At 34.4% G+C, this 22,960-nt stretch overlaps 2 pseudogenes; both read left to right on the top strand.

The window, feature by feature from the left end:
* The first annotated feature begins 206 nt into the window (after nt 1-206).
* LOC138148897 (alpha-aminoadipic semialdehyde dehydrogenase pseudogene) lies at nt 207-2,492 on the top strand (annotated as a pseudogene).
* Nucleotides 2,493-12,728: 10,236 nt separating this feature from the next.
* LOC138148898 (aminopeptidase B pseudogene) overlaps nt 12,729-22,960 on the top strand; it is a 34,495-nt pseudogene continuing 24,263 nt past the window's right edge.

A 22,960-nucleotide genomic window follows, 5' to 3' on the forward strand; every position in this document is an offset into this window, starting at 1 on the left:
GAAAAGGCATGATTGAGAAGTCCATAGGAGTGTGCCTAGGTGGGAAATGAGGAGACAGACAGTCTAGGTGCCCTCCTAAGTAAAGGTTCTTACAGGAGCTCTTCTCCCTCCAATCAGAGGAATGGGCCACAAGGGCAGAGGTTCCCGATCAGGGTGAATTCTATGCTTGAAGTGATCTTCAAGAAGGAAGAAGTTCTTAGGACATGATGGGGAAGTCCAGAGGAGAACAGAAAGTTACAGACATTGCAAAGGGAAAAATGATGATAGAAAATATCAGTAAAACATTAAAAAATGAAATAATTCTCTTTTATATAGTCAACTATAAAATAATCTTTACCCAAAAAAAGTCCTGAATAATTGGATAGAAATTGTTTGTACTTCAGGTTTTCAGATATAATTTTTAAAAAGACAATAGGACCTATATTAATTTACTTATTCAGTGCCATACAAAGCTAATAATAAACAATGCTGAAAGTTATCTAGAAAACAAAAAGTCAAACATATCAAGGGAAATTAAAAAAGTGGGTAAGGAGGAAAGGCATCTAAAACCAGCAACTTTCTCCAATAAAGATCTGCTATCTAAGGTATGAAAGGAGAAGAATCAAATTAGAAGAAGAGCCACTCTTCAACATCAAAATTATTAAAGGACATAAATAAACAGTTATTTAGGAAAAAAAACATATGCTATTAATAGATATACATAAAAAATTTCAAAATCAATAATAATAGGAATAAGAAATTATGAGGTTCTATTTTGTCCCCATAAGGTTGGCAAAGACAACAAAAGAAGAAAATGACAGATAATGAATTGGCTATCACACTCATTCAATCTTGATAGACTTGTGAATTGGTTCAAATATTTTGTAATACAATTTGGAACTGTACACAAAAAAAGTCACTGAACACTGAATACTTTTTAACCCAGAAATGTCATTTGTAAACCTGTACCCCTAAGGCATGAACAAGAGAGAAAAGGCTTTATATAAGTTATAATATAGAATATATCAGTTCTCTTTGTTCTAGCAAATGGTAGGAAACAAAGGGTGGTACCAACAATAAAGTAATTATTAAATAAGTTTTTATATGTGCACATACTATTGTGCCAAAACTTATCACAAAAAGGATTGTTTCAAAGAAGTATAGGGAGACTTGAATTCACTGATTAAAAGTAAAGTGAGCAGAACCCAAAGATCATTTGATACAATAAACAACTACATTGTAAAGAGAAACAATTTTTGAATTCTTAAGAATTGTGTTAAATGAAATTCCATACCAAAATTCAATATCATTGATGAAGCAAGTTAACTATCTCCTGACAGGGGTGATCTGCTCAAAAGTGCAAAATGAAATATACATTTCTGGATATGATCAACATGGTCATTTATTTTGATTAACTGAATATTATTACAAGAGTTTTGTTTTGTTCTTTATTTTTGAGGGAGTTAGGCAGAAAATTGGGGAAGAATAATGGGATTATTGATCATATTACTCCTAAAATGAAGAAAAGGAAAAGAAATGTAAAAGAAAGGAAAGAGGACAACTGAAGCAGTTTTTAAATGAACAGGAGAGGGGGAAAAAAAGATCAAGACCAGAAGGAAATTCAGGAAAGCAGAATATCTTCAAAAATTCCACAATAGAAAAAAATAAAAACGTGTGTGATGGGACCTGGGGTGGAAGAGACAAGGTTGTTATAAGCTACTGTCCAGCTAAGAATGAGCCTATAGCAGGAGTACACCAGGCCAGCCTGATAGACTATGAAGAAACATTAGAGAAAGCCAAAGAAGTCTGGATAACATGGGCAAATATTTCAGCCCCTAAACAAAGAGAAATAGGAAGAAAGATTGGCAAAGACTTGTAACACAAGAACCAAATCTTTGGAAACTTGATAACTTTGAAGTAAGGAAAAATCTTGGTGGAAGTTGTTGGAGAAGTTCAGGAGTATGTGGATATCTCTGCTGTTGATTTGTTATGAATTGCTGGAGGACCCATCTTTTCTTCCAAAAGACCTGGCCATGAACTCATTGGACATGGAAATCCTTTGGGCTAAATTGGAATCATCACTGAATTCAACTTCCCAATGGCTATATTTGGGCAGGATAATGTCATTGCTTAATTTGTGGAAATATTCACCTTTGTAAAAGTGCACCAGCCACCTCACTTATTCGTGTAGCTGTCACAAAGATAGCTGTGAAAGTTTTGGAAGACAACAGCTTACCTGGTGCAATCTGTTCCATGACATGTGATGGTGGTAGTGATATCAGCACAGCAATGACCAAAGATAAGAGGATAGATCTGTTGTCCAGCCCAGGAAGCACCCAAGAGGGAAAACAGGTGGTAGGCATGGCACAGGAAAGGTTGGGAAGAAGGTTATTAAAACTTGAAGGAAACCACCCTACTATTACTTTTGAAGATGAAGATCTTAATTTAGTTATTCCTTCAGCTCTTTTGTGGCTATAGGAACAGGAGGCCAAAAATGTACAAATGCTAGATGACTTAAATTAATATTTCAGAAATTCAAATACATTTCTCAATTAGTATCTCCTTAATCAATCGTTTGCTTCTCAAATCCATTTTTTTTTCTTTTGGGCTTTCTATTCCTGACTTGGCATTGATGTTGTTATCAGTAAACTATGATTCTGAGAGGCTTATGTTCCAAACTTTTTTTTTTAATTACAACTTGGCTATAAAGCCATTCACATGAATTGGTATCAAAAACAATTGATATATTTTATCCCTTTATTTGTTAATAATTCATTCCAATTTTACTAAGCCTCTGGCTAATTTTTTAAACTATTTCCCTTTGCCTCACGCACTAGAGGAACTAATGTTGTCCCTGGGGTTTTTGGCTTATGGCACAATTGATTACATCAACCACAAACTTTATGGCAGAAAAAAAAGATAAGGAGGAAATACGACCATGGTATCTTAATGTGATATGGCTTTTAAACCCTTTAGAAAGCTCTTTTCCTTCAGCAGATTCAAGGAGTTTCCTCTCAGGGACATGGATGGGACTACTATCTCTACCAAATACTTGAATGCCCGGTTCCTAAATTAGCCTGCTATTGTTATATAATTCCCACACACTGTGACTGAGTTTCTTCAGTGAATTCTCATGCCCTTCTTGTCTTACCTAGTTGAAATGTTGTGTTTTTTTTATTAATGTAATAGAAATGTCTAGTCTTTGTTCCCACCTAGTTAATACCTCTGAAGGGGAATGATAGTCAAGGTGATAGTGGTGGTTTGACTTGCCTGGCATATGATGTCTCCTCTCTCCCTACAAGGTCCTACAAGGTGCCAAAGAGGGATAACTAATGAATATTATTTCACCTTTTTTAGATTAATTCCATCACTTTCTCTATTGGGAAAAAAGATATAAAGTTTGTATATTTTTTGTTAATTTTTTAGTAAAGTTGGACATAAACTTAAGTAGGACCAGTCATTGTCTGGGTGTAGTTATCTGAAGGACTCAGATCAACTTCCCTAATAGATAAAAATACTATCTCTAAAGTCTGAAATTCCATAATTCCATAACTAATATGGCATTTCTTTATCTTATTACATCCATTATCTTTTAAAAGGTCCTTTTAAATGAAAAAAAAAAACTTTGATTAACTAGGAGGTACAGTATATAGATTACCTGACTTGGAATTAAGTTGAGTTGAATTCAAATCTTACTTTGATGTTTACTAATTATGTGGCCCAAGCAAGGCAACCTCTCTCAGTCTTACTTTCTCATCCTAAAAATGTGAATGATAATGGAACCTACCTTACAGAGTTGTGAGAAGTAAATCAAATGAAAATATAGATAGATGATAGATAGATGATAGATAGATGGGGGGAGTGGGATCATATGTAAATATATGTTTGTGTGTATTATATAAACACATATTTGTTTTATATACATACATGTAAAATTATATTCCAAATATTAGAAAGACATATAAATATCAGTTAATATTAATCCATTCAGTTAACAACTTTCAAGTGTTACATTATTAGAAAAAGAAATTAAGTATTACATATTTCCCAGATAGGAACTAAGCACTGAAATGAAAAAAAAAAGAGATCCCGGAACAAAGCTATCATTTATATAGCACTTTACTACTTGCAAAGTGCTTTGCAAATATTAACTCATTTTATCATTATAAAAACTTTGAATGGTAGGTGATATTATTATCTTCATTTTAAAGGTGAAGAAACTGAGCCAGATATAGGCTGTGACTTTCCCAGGAATATGCAACTAATAAGTACCAGAGGTGGAATTTGAACCCAGGTCTTCCTGACTTCAGATCTTTCTAACTCCAAGTCCTGTACTCTAGCTCTACCATAGCACCTAGCTGTCATAGCCATATGTAAGGGTGCCAAAAGTAAATGACACTTTTTCCATTCACATTTTTACCTTTACTTGATAAAAGTACTATCAATTTTAATTTTGGAAGTTGTGATTAAAGTGTTCAGTTGTATGCTTCCATAAGGATTTTCTTGTTTTGTGAAACCCAAAAAAACTTGTCTTCTCTCTTTTTGTTTCTGCTCACTTACTGACCCTCGCCATCCCTGTACTCCAAGCCTCCTATGAATGGGCTACACTATTAAAAATGAGAAATGTCAAGGGATAGTCTGACTGGTTATATCCTCCCCTAATTAGTAAAATAGCAAATAAATAGCAATCTTGGTACCTCCCAAGGACAGTGACCACTTTCTTAGTTGATTTATTTCAGATCATTTGCAAGACTTATTCAAAAAGCCCCAGTTCTTTGATGAACCATCATGAAGGAAGTAAGGTACTTGGAACTTGATGTATTTTCATTTTAAACTAATGCTCTACTCCTTGCAACTGAGTCATTCTCTCTTTCAACATCTCACAATAAAATGACTGATGTCTACAATAGAAATGCCCAATCTACTGCTCACAATCCTATATAAAAGCCAGTGGAGAGATAATGGGGAACACACTTGGGCAATTCTGTTTTCCATAGGATGAAACAAAGGAAATGATGAATCATGCTATTCTTAGACTTTATTCTCTCAGACTCTTTCATTCTACATTTGGGGCATCCAAGTCAAAAACAATCTTTATAAAGCACTGGTTTCCACAAATCTTAAATGAACTTTAGCCTGTTCCACTGATGGTAAATAGTTATTATTTCAAAAACATGTGGTGCTTGATTAATCTTTTTTTTATTTGTTATGTATCCTTTTGGAAGAACATTTTTATATCCTTAGCCATAAAAACATATGCATAGTAAATAGACAGAAGAATTCAAATATGAAAGACTGGTCATTTCCTCAGAGAAAGGAACCTTCAAGTGTGGGAATTTCCTCAGGCAGATCTACACCTGGACGGGGGTACATAAATCGTAGGAAGTTGCCTGAGGTAATCTACCCAGCCTTCCATGAGTCCACCCATGATCCTGGACCTAGGGAATGTGACTCACTCAGTTTTGAAGCACTTGCCCAAGGGCTGAAATGTCTAGATTGATGAATGAGTACACACTCACATAAACAATATAAGTAACTTCACCCGAACCAGATTATGCATAATAATCCATGTATATTTTTCTCCCTACTTTTTATCTTTTGCTTTGGGTCCATTTCCCTTTTGGAAATGGTACAAACCTGCTTATCATCACATTTCTTCTCCTGTGTGAATTGTCTCCGCCTGCTATGGCAATAAGTTCCTTAACAGAGAGAGTTTCACTTTTTTGTATGCTTCTAAATGATTTCTTTTTATTCTGAGTTTATTGGTTTAAAAAAAAAGATAGTTCTTAAATGATTTTATTTTTATGTATTTCGAGCACTGAGCTATAAATAGATTAAAGGGCATAGTCAAATGCTACCTCTAACTAGATACTTGACTCTGTACAAGTAACTTAATCTTGATGAATAAATGAAAGAATCATTGTTAAGCAGTGTGTTTATTATGTTGAGAACACAAATACAAAAGTCCATGTACAAATATGTGCTAAGTAAATGAGAGGTACTTTTGTAAAGAAGGAAGAGAAGGAAGGCTTTAGCAGCTTGAGGGATCAGAAAAGACCACAATTTAAATTGGTATTTAAACTGAGCTATGAAGGAAAGCAGGTGTTTTAAGAGTCAGAGATGAAGACAGAGTATTCTAGAGGTGGAGGGAAGACTACAAATGCATGCACATAAAATGTGAAATATCAAGAATGTGGAAAGACAAGAAGGACCATTGGTTGGACCCAAGTGTGTTTGATAGCACACTGAATGAAAAAGTTGATAATGGTATCTACTTTGTTTGAAAATTAAGCAGATTCAGTAGATGTTATCAGGCACCAGAAATTAACTAATATATACAGCTACACTCAGAAAGCAAGCAAAAATTGTAGATTACAATATGTGTGTATGTATATATGCATATATGTATGTTTGTATGTATATGGGTGTATAAGTGTGTGTGTTTTTTTAAATAGGCTATTCTCAATACATATAATTACTCTTTATAAATCTTTGATAGTGATTTTTCTGATGTCCTTACATATTTTTTGTTGTCATTGTTTTGAAAAAATTAATGATCTACAAAGTGCTGGCCAGATTGTCTTAGAAAAAGTGTACTACTGATTATTTCTCATTAGTGTGGCCAAAGCAGAAGTAGTGGTCTGCTGTCAGAAACATTGGACTTGTAGTGAATAGAGTTTTATTTGAATCATGGATGTATAACTTATTACCAGATTGACTGTGACCAAGTCACTTAAGTGCTATGGACCTCAGTTTCTTTTTCAGTAAAGTGAGGGCACTATATTATATGCTAAGATTCCTTCAAGTGTAGAGTCCCATAAATTTTTTTCAGCAGCACTACCCCATTCTTGGCATCCCTCTTTGCTTATATTATCTTTCAAGATATCCTTATTCTATTTCAAAGTCCCTTTATAGAAACTATCTATCAGCTACTAATTGCTAAGTTGTTGACCATTAATGTTAACTTTCTGGATGTTAACTTTTAACTTGAGACTCTTGAAGACAGATAAAACTTTGAGACTCAAAGCAATCCTAGAATGTTAGAACCACAAGAACCCTATGGATTACCTGCACTTACAAGCCCTCCCACAATTCTAAACACTAGACAAAGACAATTCATATTAAAATAATTCAGAGGATCAATAATGAAGACTGCATTCAAAGGAAAAAACACTACCTTCAAACCCCCAGCCAATAGTAAACTTAGCATTAGCCCCCCCCCCCACCCAAGCACTATCTTCCTTTGCCTTCTCTTTCCCCAGTGCTTTCTGAAATCCTTCCTTAGTGTAATACAGTGGGAATATCCCTTGATTCAGATTCAGTATACCTGTGTTTAAATCCTGATTCACCGCTTACTACATGACTTAGAATAAATCACTTCACTTCTTTGTATCTCAGATTCTAAATTCTAATATGAGGGGATTGGACTCAGTGATTGCTAAGGCTATTTTTAAATCTAAATTTATAATTCTATGATCATTTCACCTCTAAATAAATGATAATATGATCCTGCATGTCTCTAAACTAGGTGTTTCTAAAAACAAAAATAACTATGATAAAGTTTACAAAGGAGAAATTCCTGTTTTTGCTCTCAACACAAATGAAAAGCCTGTGCTCTGAGTCATAGATGATGCCTTGGGATCAAAGAAAAATACTAGATGTTGTTAGGAAATTTCTTAGCCTGGGTTTCTAGAAATCCCAGGGAGAATCTTACCTACCAGTTGTATCCTCTGACTGTCAGGTCAAATAATTCAAGTAGTCAAACTGAAAAGAAAAAAAGATTTATTAGCAAGTTAAGCACTAAAGACTGCTTATTGATACCAGCCTCAGCTTCTTAGGGGACAGATTTTTGTTTTTGTTTTGTTTTATACTTTACAATTTTTCAGGCCCATTTAGAGTACACAGTCAATTAGCAGAATTCTGGGGAAATTTAGGATAAATAATATCTTTCACAAGAGAAAGAGCAGTGAGGAAAAAAAGACATTATTAAAAGAAAAAAAGGAAGTTGGGGTGGCTAGGTGGTGCAGTGAGTAGAGCACCAGCCCTGGAGTCAGGAGGACTTGGGTTCAGATCCAGCCTGAGACACTTACCACAGAAAATAGCTGTGTGACCTTGGGCAAGTCACTTAACCCCAATTGCCCTCCAAAAAGCAAAAAATCAAAAACAAAAACAAAAAAGGAAGTTTTTTGGAGAAAGGTCTGCCATTCAAGTGACAGGGTGTGTTGTCAAAATGAGAAAACATCTAATGTTCAAGAAAAGAAAGGGAGGTGACCAAATACTTTTATAATTGTTCTAATTAATGATTGATATAATACAGCAGGGTTGAGATAACCATTTAGCTTCTAGTATATCCTAGATTGGTTCTACTAGAAGCTTCTAGTATCTCCATCCAAGGACAAAAAATGGCTTTTTATGATGGTGGATAAGATCATCTCTTTTACTATGTCCTTAGATTGCCTATTATATTTCATTTCTCCTTCATCATAAAAGACATATCTATCCTCAGAAGTCTCCTTCCAGTTTCCTCATTTAGCTCTGTCTTATAAAAAAGCAGAATAGATTAAAACCAGAATCCTACAATATGTTGCTAACAAAAAATATATTTGAAGCAGAGAAATACATAGAGGGTAAAGGTAAGGGATTGGAACAGAATCTATTATGCTTCAACTGAAGCAAAGAAAGTAGGGGCAGCAATCATGATCTCAGATAAAGCAAAAGAAAAAACAGATCTAATTTAAAAAGATAAAGAAGGAAACTATATCTTTCAGAAAAATTCCATAGACAAAGAAGTCATATCAATACTAAACATGTCTGTACCAAATGGAATAGCATCCAAATATTTGGAACAGAAGTTGAATGAATTAAGAAGGAAATAGTTAATAAAACTATACAAGTGGGGGACCTCAATTTTCCCCTCTCAGAACTACATAAATCTAACCAAAAAAATAAAAAAGAAATAATTTAAGGAGATGAATATAATTTTGGAAAAGTTAGATATTAAAGGTCTCTAGAGAAAATTGAACAGGAATAGAAAGGACTATACTTTTTTTATCATTAGTATATAGTAATTACACAAAAATAGACCATGGGCATACAAACCTTACAACCAAACACAGAAAAATAATCCATTTCAGATCATAATGCAATAAAAATTACATTCAATAATGAACTGGAAAGAGAGAATTAAAAGTTATTTGGAAATTAAATAATCGAATCCTAAGAAAAAGGTGGGTCTATAACAAAAATGGTACTTACATCTGATGTGGGGGTATAAGACCAATAGCACTAGCACAAAGGAGGGCTGCTAGCACAAGTTCTTTGATTTGCTTTTCCAAAGGAAAGCAATCCAAAAGGGGTCAACAATCTTACCTTCATCAAACATATATATATATATAATTTACTTAGTTCAAGGGAAAAAGTCAACAACCTGAACTTCAGAGAAAATGCAAACAGAAATTACAAGCAGAAATAATAGTATAAAGAACAACAGATAGTGCTTCTAACCATCTGACCAAATAATACATACATCACAGATCAACAATCAGATACAACAGTCAGACCATTACATAGATACATAGTTACCAAAGCACCAACATCTGGGTTTTCAAAGCCAGGGGGCTCCTTAACAGTTACCCAATGTCTCATCTGGCTACATTACTTGAACACTCTTCCCAAGAGTAAGCCCCAAAGGAAAATACTAACCTCAGAGTATATATATATATACACACACACACACATATATATATGTATATATGTATATGTATATATATATACATACGCACACACACACTTCTTCAGCGTCAAAGGACATTACAACCCTCATGACCCACTGCCTAATTACAAAGTAACCAATGTTGTGTCCCTTCCTGAAAAACAAGCCTCTTCTAATCAAGTTTCTCTTGTGGACTCCATATGAAGCCTATTAATGGGTAGGGAATTTCTACAACTTCCATTAACATTACAGGGTTAAAGAAGAAATCATAAAAACAATAAAAAATTTCATTAAAAAATGACAACAATGAGACAACATAGCAAAATCTATAGGATGAAGTCAAAGTGGCACTTAGGGGAAATTTTATATCTCTACTTACATCAGTAAAATAGAGGAAAAACCAGATTGATAAATTGGACATGCAACTAAAAAAACTGGAAAAAAAAAACAAATTAAAAATTGTCTTCAGGAGAGGATACTGAAGCAAAAAAAAAAAAGCATCTCCTACATCAAAGAGTGATGTCAAATGGTTAATTGCCAAAAACAATTCATAGAAGAATTTTTTAAAGACTTCAAAAATCAAATGAGACTAAGGAAAAAAATTAAGAACAATCCAAGAAAAACAAGATTATGAAAAGAAAGTCAACCAATTGGAAAAGGAGATGCAGAATCTTAAGGGAACAAATGGCTCCTTGAAAATTAGAACTGAATATTGGGGCAGCCAGGTAGCACAGCTAGTAAGAGCACTGGCTCCAGTGTCGGAATGACCTGGGGATCAAAGCCGGGCTCAGATACTTAGCACCACACCCAGAAATAACTGTCCGTATAAGCTTGAGCAAGTTACTTAACCCCAATTGCTTTTAAGATAGATAGATAGAGAGAGAGAGAGAGAGAGAGAGAGAGAGAGAGAGAGAGAGAGAGAGAGAGATGATAGATAGATAAATTAATTAATTAATAAAAGAAAAAAAAAGAAAATTAGAACTGAGCAAGGGGAAGGCACCAAAGTTATGACACCAAGAAATAATAAAACAACATTCAAAGAAAAAAAATTAGAAGAGAATGTGAAATATCTCATAAGAAAAACAACTGATCTGGAGAACAGATAAAAAAAACATGAAAACAATTGAACTACCTGAAAGCTACAAAAAAAAAAAAAGAATCTTGATAAAATAAGGCAATAAATATCATAGTCCCTCCCCAAAGAAGGCTACAACATCATAGTCAAATTCCAAAACCTCCAGATCAAGGAGAAAATATTAGGAGAAACAAGAAAAAAAAGGATATATATATATATATATATATGTGTGTGTGTGTGTGTGTGTGTGTGTGTGTGTGTGTGTGTATGTGTATGTCTATATGTATGTTTATATATAGAGAGAGACAGAGAGAAAGATTAGATAGATAGATAGATAGATAGATAGATAGATAGATAGATAGATAGATAGATAGATAGATATCCACACATAATTGTACCCTTTTTGGGGGATGGATGGAGGAAGGGGGAAAATTTCAAAGTAAAAAGTGCACAGGAGTGAAAAAAAGAAAACTCACAAGGAAGCAAAGAAAAGTTGAACAATTATCTATACACATGTAGTATTTATCATACAAGCTTTACTGAAATGAAAATTTAGTGTTACATATTTTATATCCCCTCATGTTCTGCTACGTATGTAACATATTTTTTTCTTACTTTGTATTTAAGTTCCAATATTTAAGTATATAATGTCTTTTGTTTCTTTTCTCTATTTTGTACTAGTATTTGGCCTTTCAGTCTAAAACAAAATTTAAAAAAAACAACAAATAAAAACATTTTTCAAAATGAGTGTGGGGGAAGGTGAACATGTACCTGTTTAATGAAGATATGACCAGGGACTTTTGTGTCCAAAAATATTAGGCACTCTCCCAACGAAAGAAAAAAGAAAAAAAAGACTAAAAATTAGTAATTTCAAAATTTTGAAAATATTTTTAAATTTTTAAAATAAAAGTATTCTGGTATCAATAAAGAGATTTTTAAAAGTGTCAAATCTGGATGAAATACAAATGTGAAGAAAGCTTAAATGGGCAAAGCAATTATCAAATTCCTAGACACTGACAACTCATCTATGCCTGCTCACAATGAAAAGCAACTGGTGTCAGGGGAAGACTTAGATAAGGTATTGGGGGAAAATTGTTTATTTCCATTTATTGAGACACATATCCGTAGCACTGGGATATTCTCTGTTTTGTGCTTCCCCTCACTAACAATGTTTTCTCTAACACTAGTACCAGGCACAGAATCAAGAAGACCTGAGTTCAAATTGAGCTCAGACACTCACTACCTATATAACCCCATGCAAGACACTCAATATTTCTCTGTGCCTCAGATTCCTCAAATGTAAAAGGATAACCTTTACCTTCCAGTGTTATTGTATCAAATGATATAATATTTATGAGATAATTAGCAATAGAATGGAAAGTCCTTGAGGGCAGGGACCTTTTTAGTTTTGTTGTTATAATGCTAAGGCCAACTATTTCACCTTGCATATAGACAGTACTTAATAAATATTTATTGAACAGTAATTTAATTTTCCTGAATGAGAAGCAGCTGGGTTAGGAATGATGGCAGACAATTTAAGGATTAAGCTTATTAAGCAGTCAGAAAGTTTGGGAAGGATATCTGATGGATCATGGTGCTTTTCTAAGCACCAATTCACTCCCAGCAGGGTAATTATCACCTAATGATATGGTATTGGTCTTCAGCTTAATTGTTCCTGGCTCTGTTTGAACCTTATGCGTCAAAATCTGAACTGATTGGGATGAGCAATCAAGGACGAAGTGCTTAGATTCATTGACCAAAAAGTGACAAGTTTCCTTTATGTTTTGATAGAAGTAGGGGGAAAAGTACTCCTTAACTGTCCCTTGATGAAGTATTTAGTGCCTGCCCTACATAAATCAATATATTATCAAAATGGTCACTTCTCTTAACAGTAATTTTTTTTATAATACAGGTAGTATAGATGTATGAAATTCACATTATGGTACTTATTAAATTTCCCATATGGTGCCATCTGCTGAATTTGAAAAAGGGGAAAACACAAGGAGCTTAGGATCATTTAATATGGCTATTACTGCTGCCATTACTACCGCTGTTACTAATGATAGAATTATTACTTGTTCAGAAGTAATATAAAGTATTATAGAGAGGTAATTGAATTGTAAATTATGGTTGTATGACTTTATATGTTCAAAAGTTAAAGTGGTTATGTTAGTCTTGTTATATTGCACTTAGTTATCTACAATTTATTGGAAAATTATTTTGACGCACTGAGAAAGTTGAATCTTTTAAAAATATATTTTGATAGCTTTTGTTTTTATATCATCTGATCCTCCCATTATATTTGTCTTCCTTAACCTTAGTGATTCATCCTTTAAAATAAAAAAAAAATAAAGAAGAATTAAAATTATCATCAAGTCCGGACTATAAGTATCTAGTAAGCATTCCCTATGTTCCAGGCACAGTGCTAATTGTTAGGAATACATACACAAGAAAAATGAAAAACATTTCTTGCCCTCAAGATACTTACATTATAAAGGGGAAAGCAACACATAAAAAGATTTTAAAAGGTGGGAAGAGGTAATAAGAAAGAAAAAATATAGTATAAAATGTTGAGTCATTTGAGTGAAAAGTAATAAACATATTGAAAATATTTGTCTTATGAAGTATTCCATATCCATGGTTTCCTAGTTTGTCAAAGAAATAGGGAGAGATGTCTTATCATGACCTTTATTTGGGATCATGCTTGGTCACTATAAATTCACCACCCTGAGTTTCAGTTATTTTCACTGTAGTTATTATTTCCATCTACATTATTAAAGCTATCATAAATATTGTTTTCCTGGTTCTGCATACTTTTATTTTATATCAGTTGATGTTTTCCCATAATTCCTTGTATGAATAATATCCATTGTTTCTTTTTATGGCATAGCTATTTTCCATTACATTTGTCTACCAAATTTGTTAAGCCATTCAACAATCAATGAGTATCAATTTTGTTTACAATTCTTTGTAAGTGCAAAAACTACTGCTATAAAAAAGTTTGCTATGTATAAAGCTTTTCCCCCCTTCCTTATAAGGAAGGTGTCTTAAGGAATATGTTAATTTTTTTAGGATTTTCAAAGAATCACAGGTTTTATTTTCAGTTTTATAAAGCCAGGTTTTAATTAATTTATTTCTTCTCTACTCCCTTTGATTTCTTCTTCTGTGATTATTTTTACTTTTTGTTGGCTGTTTAATTTCTTTAATTACACATAGAACTTGCAAAAACTATATTTTCATATGTGCATATATGTACACACATACACATATGTAGATGTACACATACACAGATATATCATATTTGACTGCATAATTATCACCACAAAAACATCACACCCTGTTTCTTTTTTTAAGCTCAAAAATTGGTTTATTATCTTTCATCAAGTAATTGTTGCACTGTATTGAAGAGGTACAGGCTCTGGGAACCCCCTTGAGCTCTCCTTGAATCTTTGACATACAGGCTCTGGGAAACCCCTTGAGATATCTTTGAATCCTTGAGGTACAGGCTCTGGGGCTCTCCTTGAATCTTCCCACTGAGGCATTTGCCTAAGGGCATAAGCTTTCATTGTGGCTCTGCCCAAATCTTTAGCCCTCCTTTGTCTAGCAATTTTCTACTCTTGAGCCTCCCAAAATATCTATACCCAAATCTCTTACACCCCAGAATTGGCCTAACCCACCATTTTCTGTCATCTCCAGGTAGCCTCCAGCAACTTCCCACCCTTAATCACTCATTTACTGGAGTCTGACCTCATCTGACTTCTCCTGAAGACCCTCCCCAAACTCCTCCTCTAGACCACCCCTAGATTCTTCCCACAATCTTTCTGTATATCAGACACATCTTGCCTCCTTGAGAGGGGGAAAGCCGGGAGAATTAGCCAGCACACACTCACTCTGTGTCAGATGATTCTTGCCCACTTGCCCAATGCAAGCATCACAGGCTCCTTAAGAGTCTACCCAATATGGCAAACTTTTAATAAACTTTGCTTTTCTTTGCCTGAGAGAAGACTTGATTCGAATTCATTTGGCAGGACCCGACATGTTGGTATTTTGGAGTTTCAGGCACCCCTAGACTAAAACTCATCATTTTATAGTGTCCCTCTTCAGTATAATTCTGTTGGTAACACCACTCAAAAGTAAACAGAGCAGCAATGTATTCAGGAGTGGCATATGGATGCATTTTTATTTCTCACACATTATGAACTGTGAGCCTAGAATTCTAGCACAGCATTGTCTCTATATTTCTGAAAGTCAACTTTCATGGCTTGTTTAGAGTGTTACAGTATTAATGTTATTGTCACTCAACCCAATGAATAGCTGTAGACGCAAGGGGACCAAGCAGGCAGGTAAAGGTGCCATGAGTAAGTCAAGTGATATGGTAATGCTGAGGTTTAGGGTGCTAGGAATACAAAATAGCAATGTGTGGGTCCTGCTTCCAATGAACTCAACTCAAGACTTCTTTCAGCCAAAGACAAGGTTTATTAGTCAGGGTGGGTGTAATTCTACCATATTAGCTAGACTCTTAAGGAATATAAGCACTTTAATGGAGGCAAGATGGATCTTTTATACAGAAGACCATGGGAACAGAGAAGTGGTCTAGATGTAATTAAGGAGTGGCAGTCTAGGGTGGGGCCAGGGGCAGACCATGAAAAGAAAGTAAATTAACTGGGATAGGTCAAATGCCCCAGGAGAATGCCAGGGACCTAAGCCAGGTGGAAAAGTCCAGGGGTTTTTCCTTTCTGGGGTCCAGACCCTAAAGACATGGTATTTGTGGGGCAGCTAGTTGGCACAGAAGACCAGCTCTGGAGTCAGAAGGACCTAAGTTCAAATCCAGCCTCAGACACTTGACACACTTATTAGCTGTGTGACCTCAGGCAAGTCATTTAACCCCAATTACCCTGCCTTCCCCTCTCCAAAAAAATTTAAAAAGAGACATGGTGTTTTCCTTTTGGGGATTCAGATCCCATCCCCATCAGTAATGCTTGCTTCTTCCCAATTTTAACATATATTCATGAGTATTCCATGTATCCAAATTTCGCACCAAGAGTTTAGTAATAAAATGATTTTTAAGTAATACTGGCACAATTTTAATGTTTCACATAATGGTCACGATCCACTTTTTTGCAAAAATTATGCCCTAAAATCAGCAATGATTATGTGGTGAAATATAGTATATGCATTTTATACATCATCGTTATCATTGTCTCACATAGTGATTATTTCTATGTAGTTTTTGGTGTACTCATTGTTTTGGATTTCATTATTTTCTCCTTTGTAGAGAGCAGTCCCTGCATCCCTGTTGCCAATTATAGTAATTACCAACCAACTGCCATCTATAAAGAGAAAGGCCAAAGCTTCCCAACAATAGTAATATGCTCTTGACCAATGGCCCCACTTTCAGGCTAGTAACCACCATCATTCATCAGAGTGAAACAACATTGGTGATGTTTTAACCAGCAACTGCCTTTGCTGGTGCTGTGGCTCCACCTTCTCAGTCACAACAGCTGAAAATGAAAAGAAAGTTCTCACCACTCAAGTCCTTGACACTGATAAATGACTCAATGTTAAAACAAATTTGGTTTTATCAAATAACACTAAAAAGTTACATTGCCTTTTGCTTTGCCGTTATACCAAAAGACACTGGGCCTTTCCAACTGCTCTGCATGTGGAACCTCTTCTAAATGTTGTCACCTCCTATTAGAAGGTGAACTGCTTGGTAATAGGGTTAGTCTTTCTGTGCTGTTTGTAATTGAAGTGTATAACAAAGTGCTTTGGATAAAGTTGGCATTTGATAAATGTTTTAATCCATTTATTCCTTCGCTATCTTGAAAGAATTCTTCATAGTATTTTTTGTAGTAGTATTAGTTTTGTGGAAGGTAGTTTAGTATAGAAGAATTACAACTGGATTTGGGGTCCAAGGATGGATTCAAATCATGACTTTACTACTTAACTACTTGGGTGGCTTTGGACAAATCAGTGCATTTTTCTAGGTCTCTTTTTCCTCACTTGCCAAAAGTGCTTGTACTTGATCATTACTGAAGCCTTTTTTCTTCTCTAAATCTTTGACCCTATGAAGTATACAAAAGTATTACAATAATAACTGAATTTTAGATTAATAATCATGAATAATTAATATTTTTTCATCTACCTAACCATTCATTAAAGTCTATGTCTTTTGCTCACATTCCCTAAGATTACTAAAATACACATTGCATTTATTAAGGATGTATTTAATATTTTTGTATTTTCATTTATTTGAAATTTTCTTTACTCTAACATGCAAAAGTGTGATGTGGTGCTAAGAAATAATCTGTTTAGTTCTTCAAATATATTCCTAAAATTTACTTCTCTATCTTCCTTGGGGTTATCTTATTGCATAGAATTGGAGGAGGAGGATGGAGGGCCTAAAGACAGAATGGCTCTAATAGTAACTAATCTGACCTTTGCTCAGTCTTGACATATCAGTGATTCTTTGAGTCTGTCCTACTTTGGACTTTGCACCTACAGACCCAGCTCACTGCAGAGTTGACTAGAACTAGCTGAAACTGATCCTGTTATTTGCACACTCTTCCTCCGCAACATATGATAAGCAAGAACATCCTACTTCCACGTTCTATGCCCCTTTTCCTCCCCCTGTACTTCCAAATTTTGCTGAAACCCATAAATAACTCAGGCTTTGCCTGCAGAATTGGGATCTGTTGTACTCTGTCCCAGTATGCCTGTCTTTATGTTCATTTGTAATAAACTAAGTTGCTACTTGACCTGGTTATAGTCTCATTTGGACTTTAAAAATCTGGTCCAAAGTTCTATGTTTTACCTTTTGTTTCTCTTTCTATTTTATTTGTCCAGTTCAGAAAGAACACAATAACCTACTATTTTGTTGTATTACTATTCTTGAATTTTTGCAATCTTATTGATGTTTCCTTTAGGCATATGAATCCTATGCAATCTGGTACATATATGTTGATTATTACTAATGGTTTGTTTTCAATCATTTATTTAAAATAATATAATTTTTATATGTGGACATATATTACAACATACATCATATATAAGTACATAATATATATATGCTATATATATGCTTAACCTTTTTTGTTTTATCTGATAACATGACTGTATTACTATTTATTTGTTTTTTGCCTGGTGTAGAGAAAAAAATTTCTAGTCTCCCATTCTCAATCTTTATTTTTTAGATGTATTTCTTATAAGCTACAGATCAAGAGATTTTGTTTTCCAATCTATTTCTGACTGTTATATTTCATTTGACTTTTATATTCCATTGGTATTTAAAGTTATAAAAATTAAATTTATACTTTTCTCCATTCATTCATATGAAAAAAACTTTTAAAATATTTTAAATGTCCTTCTTTTGTCAATATTTTGTTCCTATAATTAGTTTTCCTTATTTTAATTAAACTTTTTTTATTAACTCTCTTCATTTTATCTCTTCTCACCACTTATTACTCCTCTCCCTAGTATTGTTTTTTTTATTACATTCTTGATCTTTTTCTTAAATTTCTTTGTTTAGTTAGCCACTCCTTCCTATCTTTCCCTCTCAGCTAAGTGGTTAATTTGCAGTCCTTCTTGTTCTTCCCCACCCCCAACTTTTATTTAATATCTTTTTCTATACCTCTTTACCATGGGGAATTTGTTTTCTTTGTTCTCATTTCTAATTTTCTTCCGGTCAATTCTACATGCTTAATATCTGAATAAAGGCCTATATTTTCATTTATTCTTTCTTTAATTTCTTTGTGCTCCTAAAACTCTGAAGTTTGCAGATTAAGACAATTAATATCTATATCCTTCTCTTTATTATCTTGCCCTGTTGTTATTTCTTTTCTGTTGTGCCTCAGCCATAAATATTAATTCATGGTGGAATTAATTTGAATGGAAACAATGGAAATTACTCCATGTCCTAAATTATGTAATTTGATTATGCCCTTTGCCCTATACATGATCATTCATCTCCCCATCAATCACACTATTTAATCTCTGGGTTCATACCTGCCTACTCCCCCCCAAAAAAAACAACTTCTGGGTGCCAACTGGTCCTAAGACCTCAAATTTCCTTTCTTCCAAGACCAGATATTACTCATGGAGTCTGGACACTCCCAGAGAATACAATCTTCTAATTTACCAATATGTCTATCCTTCCCCCTTGAATTAAACATATAATAAAGTCTCTATCTCTCATCTCAGGTATACACTTTTTCCTCCATGGTTAGTGCTATTCAATGAAAACAAATTTTGGTTTAAGAATTCCTTTTTCATTCCTCCAGATACTATTCCTCCCTCTTCTACCACTTGTTTTCTCCTCTCCTACTGTATTGTATCTTAATGAGAGAACATAGTAATCATTGTTGCAGCCCTTCATCAATAGAATTGAAGTTCTGGGATTCTCTACTGTAGGGTCTGTCCCACAAAAAATTCAAAATACCCCAATTCCAACACAGCTAGGTAGAATTAGCTTCTGCTTTTTTTCTGAATTATGGTAGAGAATGGCATATGTCTTCAAAATTCCTGCTGCACGAGATGATCCCAATATCAACCTAAGACATAGGCTGATGGATCTTTTGGTGCATCCCTTCTAGGGGCATTATGACTGGTGCATGATGGGATGTTGAGTGATCTCTCTGAGGATTAGAACTTTCTATTGTTAATTCAAAGAAATTTTACTTTTTTTGGAGTTCCCTCTTTAAAATATAACTTGTGGATTCAAATGTAATTGCTATATATCTGCACTCTCTCTCTGTCTCTCTCTGTCTTTGTCTCTCTTTCTCTCTCTCTCTCTGAAAAAAAAATATCTCCTTTAACATCTTGTTGGCCATATCAACTTGTTTTCTAATCATGTGGTCAAGAAAAATCTTTAATGAACAAAACAGTTAAAATGACAACATGTAAAATCCATCTCCTTGGCAGGCAGGTATAGTTTATATTATGAGTAAAAAGTCAAAAAAAGTTGGTATAAAATTTGCTAAATAAAGAAAAAACTATAAAATAAGAAATTACTAAGACTCCATTGGCCTAGAAAAGCATTTAGAAGCCAATAATTTACCTTTACTGATTTATGAACTCAAAATGTCATGATGTGTAGGATTACATTGATCTCTTCATTTCTTAGATGCTGAAGATAGGGAATATCTTCAAATGACCACAGAGGCCCATTTTCTATATAGAATTTTTAAGTTAAAAAAAAAAAGATGCAGACAAGCCTTACAGTCTCGTAAAAGGGAACATTTCTAAAAATCTGGGAAACATTTCTAGGCCCAAGATGACAGAAAAATACAACAAGATTTGAGGCCTGGAGTCAATGGGTAAGGACCTCAGTAAGGAGACATGTCTATCTATACTGCAGAATTCTTTTGGTATCTCATTTGGTTAATAACTATCCTTTAAGAAATGGGAATATGAGGTGAATAAGTGGATTTGCCACCTTTCAAAGTGGGGGAAATTTACTCATAAAGTTCAAAATAGCAATAATGGATTAAAAATAACTATCACTTTTCTTATGTAGTGTCATAATTGCTAAACATCGACTGAAAAATTCTTGTCTCCGACTTTCTAATATTCATGAAGTTACTTTTAATGAGATCATTCAGAGGGTCATGATCCATGAATAGAGACTCATTACCAGATGTTATTTTTCTCTCTCCTTGTTGAAGTGTCACAGGAAAGTAATATTCATCATATTTAGTTTGTCAGCCAGGAAGCTAGTGTGAGGAACTGAGACATGACAAATTCTGTTTTCAAATCACCTAGAGGAAGCTAGAAAACTATGCTGACTAGGTCCACTATAAATTAATGCTACATAACAACAACTACAGAACAGCAACCCATACATTTCATCTTTGTTCCACGTTCTGTCATTGCCCCCATAGCCATTATTCAAAACACACTTTTCTCATCCTGCACCCATCCCCCTCTCTTTCAGCAGATGACTTTGTCTCTTACTTTTTTGCAGGGACAAGATATTCTAATCACACTCTCTGCTATCTTCTTTCCTACATACCTCAATACCCCAGCATATCACAAAGTAAATTTATAAAAGGATCATGAAAACATCTCTTAATTCTGACTTCTCTATTTCTTTTAGTGGAATCATCATTCACTCAGTCTCCCATGTTGGAAAAGTTGGAATTGCCTCTTATTCTTCACTTTCCCTAACCTATAAAAATTGGTTTGTTATCTGTCACAGAATCAGTTTATTTCAGAATTCAAAAGGATCTCAGAAATCTTCCAGTCTAACCCAAAGGTAAATAAGAATCTCGTGTGCAACATAATGAAAAATGGTTATCTTGATATGCTAAAAAAAAACCAAGGTAACAATTCAAAGAAAAAACAAAAACACTGGATATGTCATCTGAGTACCTTGCTTCAAATTCTGATGTCAATTTAATAACTCTGTGTCCTTGAAGAAGGCATTTACTCCTGTTTTGTTTTGTTTTTTCAGTAGTAAAATAGATTTGGGAATGTATATGTCTATATATGTATATGTATATATCTATAGCTATGGAGAAACAAATCTAAACTTTATTGCAGCTTCCTGGGGGTATGGGAGTGGGGGAGGGTATGTATATGTTTATAGCTATAGAGAAACATATCTAAATTTTATTGTAGCCTTCTGGTGTGGGTGAGAGTGGGAGAAGGTATGTATATGTTTATAGTTATAGGGAAACATATCCAAACTTTATTATGGCCTTCTGGTGAAAAAGTGCACAGCAGACAACAAAAGTCACAAAGAAACAAGGAAAAGATGGATAATTCTCAACATTAATATTATTTATCATATAGGCTTTTTTAAAATGAAAATTTGTTGTCATATTTTGAATTCTCTCACATTCTGCTGTGCACATGACATGCTTTTATTATTTCTAACTTTGTATTTAAGTTCCAGTATTTAAGATTATGATATGTTTTTGTTTCTATTCTCTATTTGTGCTCTGGCATTTGAGTCTAAAATAAAATTTAGGGGAAAAAGGATATCATTTAACAATTTGAATTTGATTAGTTCTCATTTATAAAGTGATAGGGCTTTAAAGGTTCTTCTCATTCTAGATCTATGATCTGAGCTCTAATGATACCACTGTAGCAATGAAAACATTGAACTTTGTTACTGCATCCTAAGACTCTACACTCAGACAAACTCCATATGGTACTTAGTTCCATCTCTCCAACACTTTGCTCATGCTGTTCCCTATCTCTGACATGTGCTCCTTCTCCCCTGCTTCCTATCGATGCCCTACATAACCTTTGAAATAAAAAATAAAATGTCACATCCCCAAGGACTTTCTTAATAATTTTCCACTTAGACCTTATGTAATGGCAATCACAGAAGTAGTTCACACCTTGTTTCAGCTATTGAATTAACACCTTGTTTCAGTTCAAGTTTCTTTTGAACCTTGAATCAAGTCTTTTAAGAAACAGAACATGTGAACCCCATAATCTGTGAACCCTAGAATTCATGGACTCCTGCAAAAGGAAGGGGAGGAACTAATGACCATATATAAAGAGAATTTCCAGGCTAGAGACAGCAAAACTGAGAAGAGGACTCTTGTGGTGGCAGAGTCAAAAAGGAGAAAACTTGTAGTTTATGGCACTCTTATTTGTTTGCTCTGTCTGTGTTGATGTTTGTTTGTGATACTTTGTACAGAAGCCCTGGGACCTTACTGGAAGCCCTGAAAGAGGATTTTCTGGTTGTATGTGTACAGAAGTCCTGGAGGAGGGTTTTGAAGATCCTGAGACTTTACTAATGATTTGTGATGACCTCTTGGACCTTGTTTGTGGGTCTGTGTTGATTTCTATGTTGATGATTTGTGTTGAGTTCTCAGACCTTGTGGTGGACTGAGTTGATTTCACAGGCAGATAGTGAATTAATGATGGTGCCACCAATGTGTATGAATATTATTGTGGCTCTGTTAAGCTTTGTCTTCCCAGAAACAGAAACTGTGAAGGACTTGAGGTGGACTGGACACTGTGAGCTTAAATATGGAACAGGAACTGGATGGTGAAGTGGACAAGGAGCTGGACAAGGAACTAGGAGATGCCTTCCTTTGAATCCAGGTGACAGTTGGCGCTGGGACCATGGAAGAGGAACCATGGAAGCTGAGAGCCAGCCATGAATCAAGCTGAGAGAAGACTTTACTTGGATATTGTGTACTGACTGAGAAAATTATGATTTACTGTGACCTAGGGGT

This window comes from Petaurus breviceps, unplaced genomic scaffold (genome assembly GCF_028583685.1).
Source record: "Petaurus breviceps papuanus isolate PSGF00001 unplaced genomic scaffold, PetGlider_PUasm1.0 90842, whole genome shotgun sequence".
In the NCBI taxonomy this organism is placed as follows: domain Eukaryota; kingdom Metazoa; phylum Chordata; class Mammalia; order Diprotodontia; family Petauridae; genus Petaurus; species Petaurus breviceps.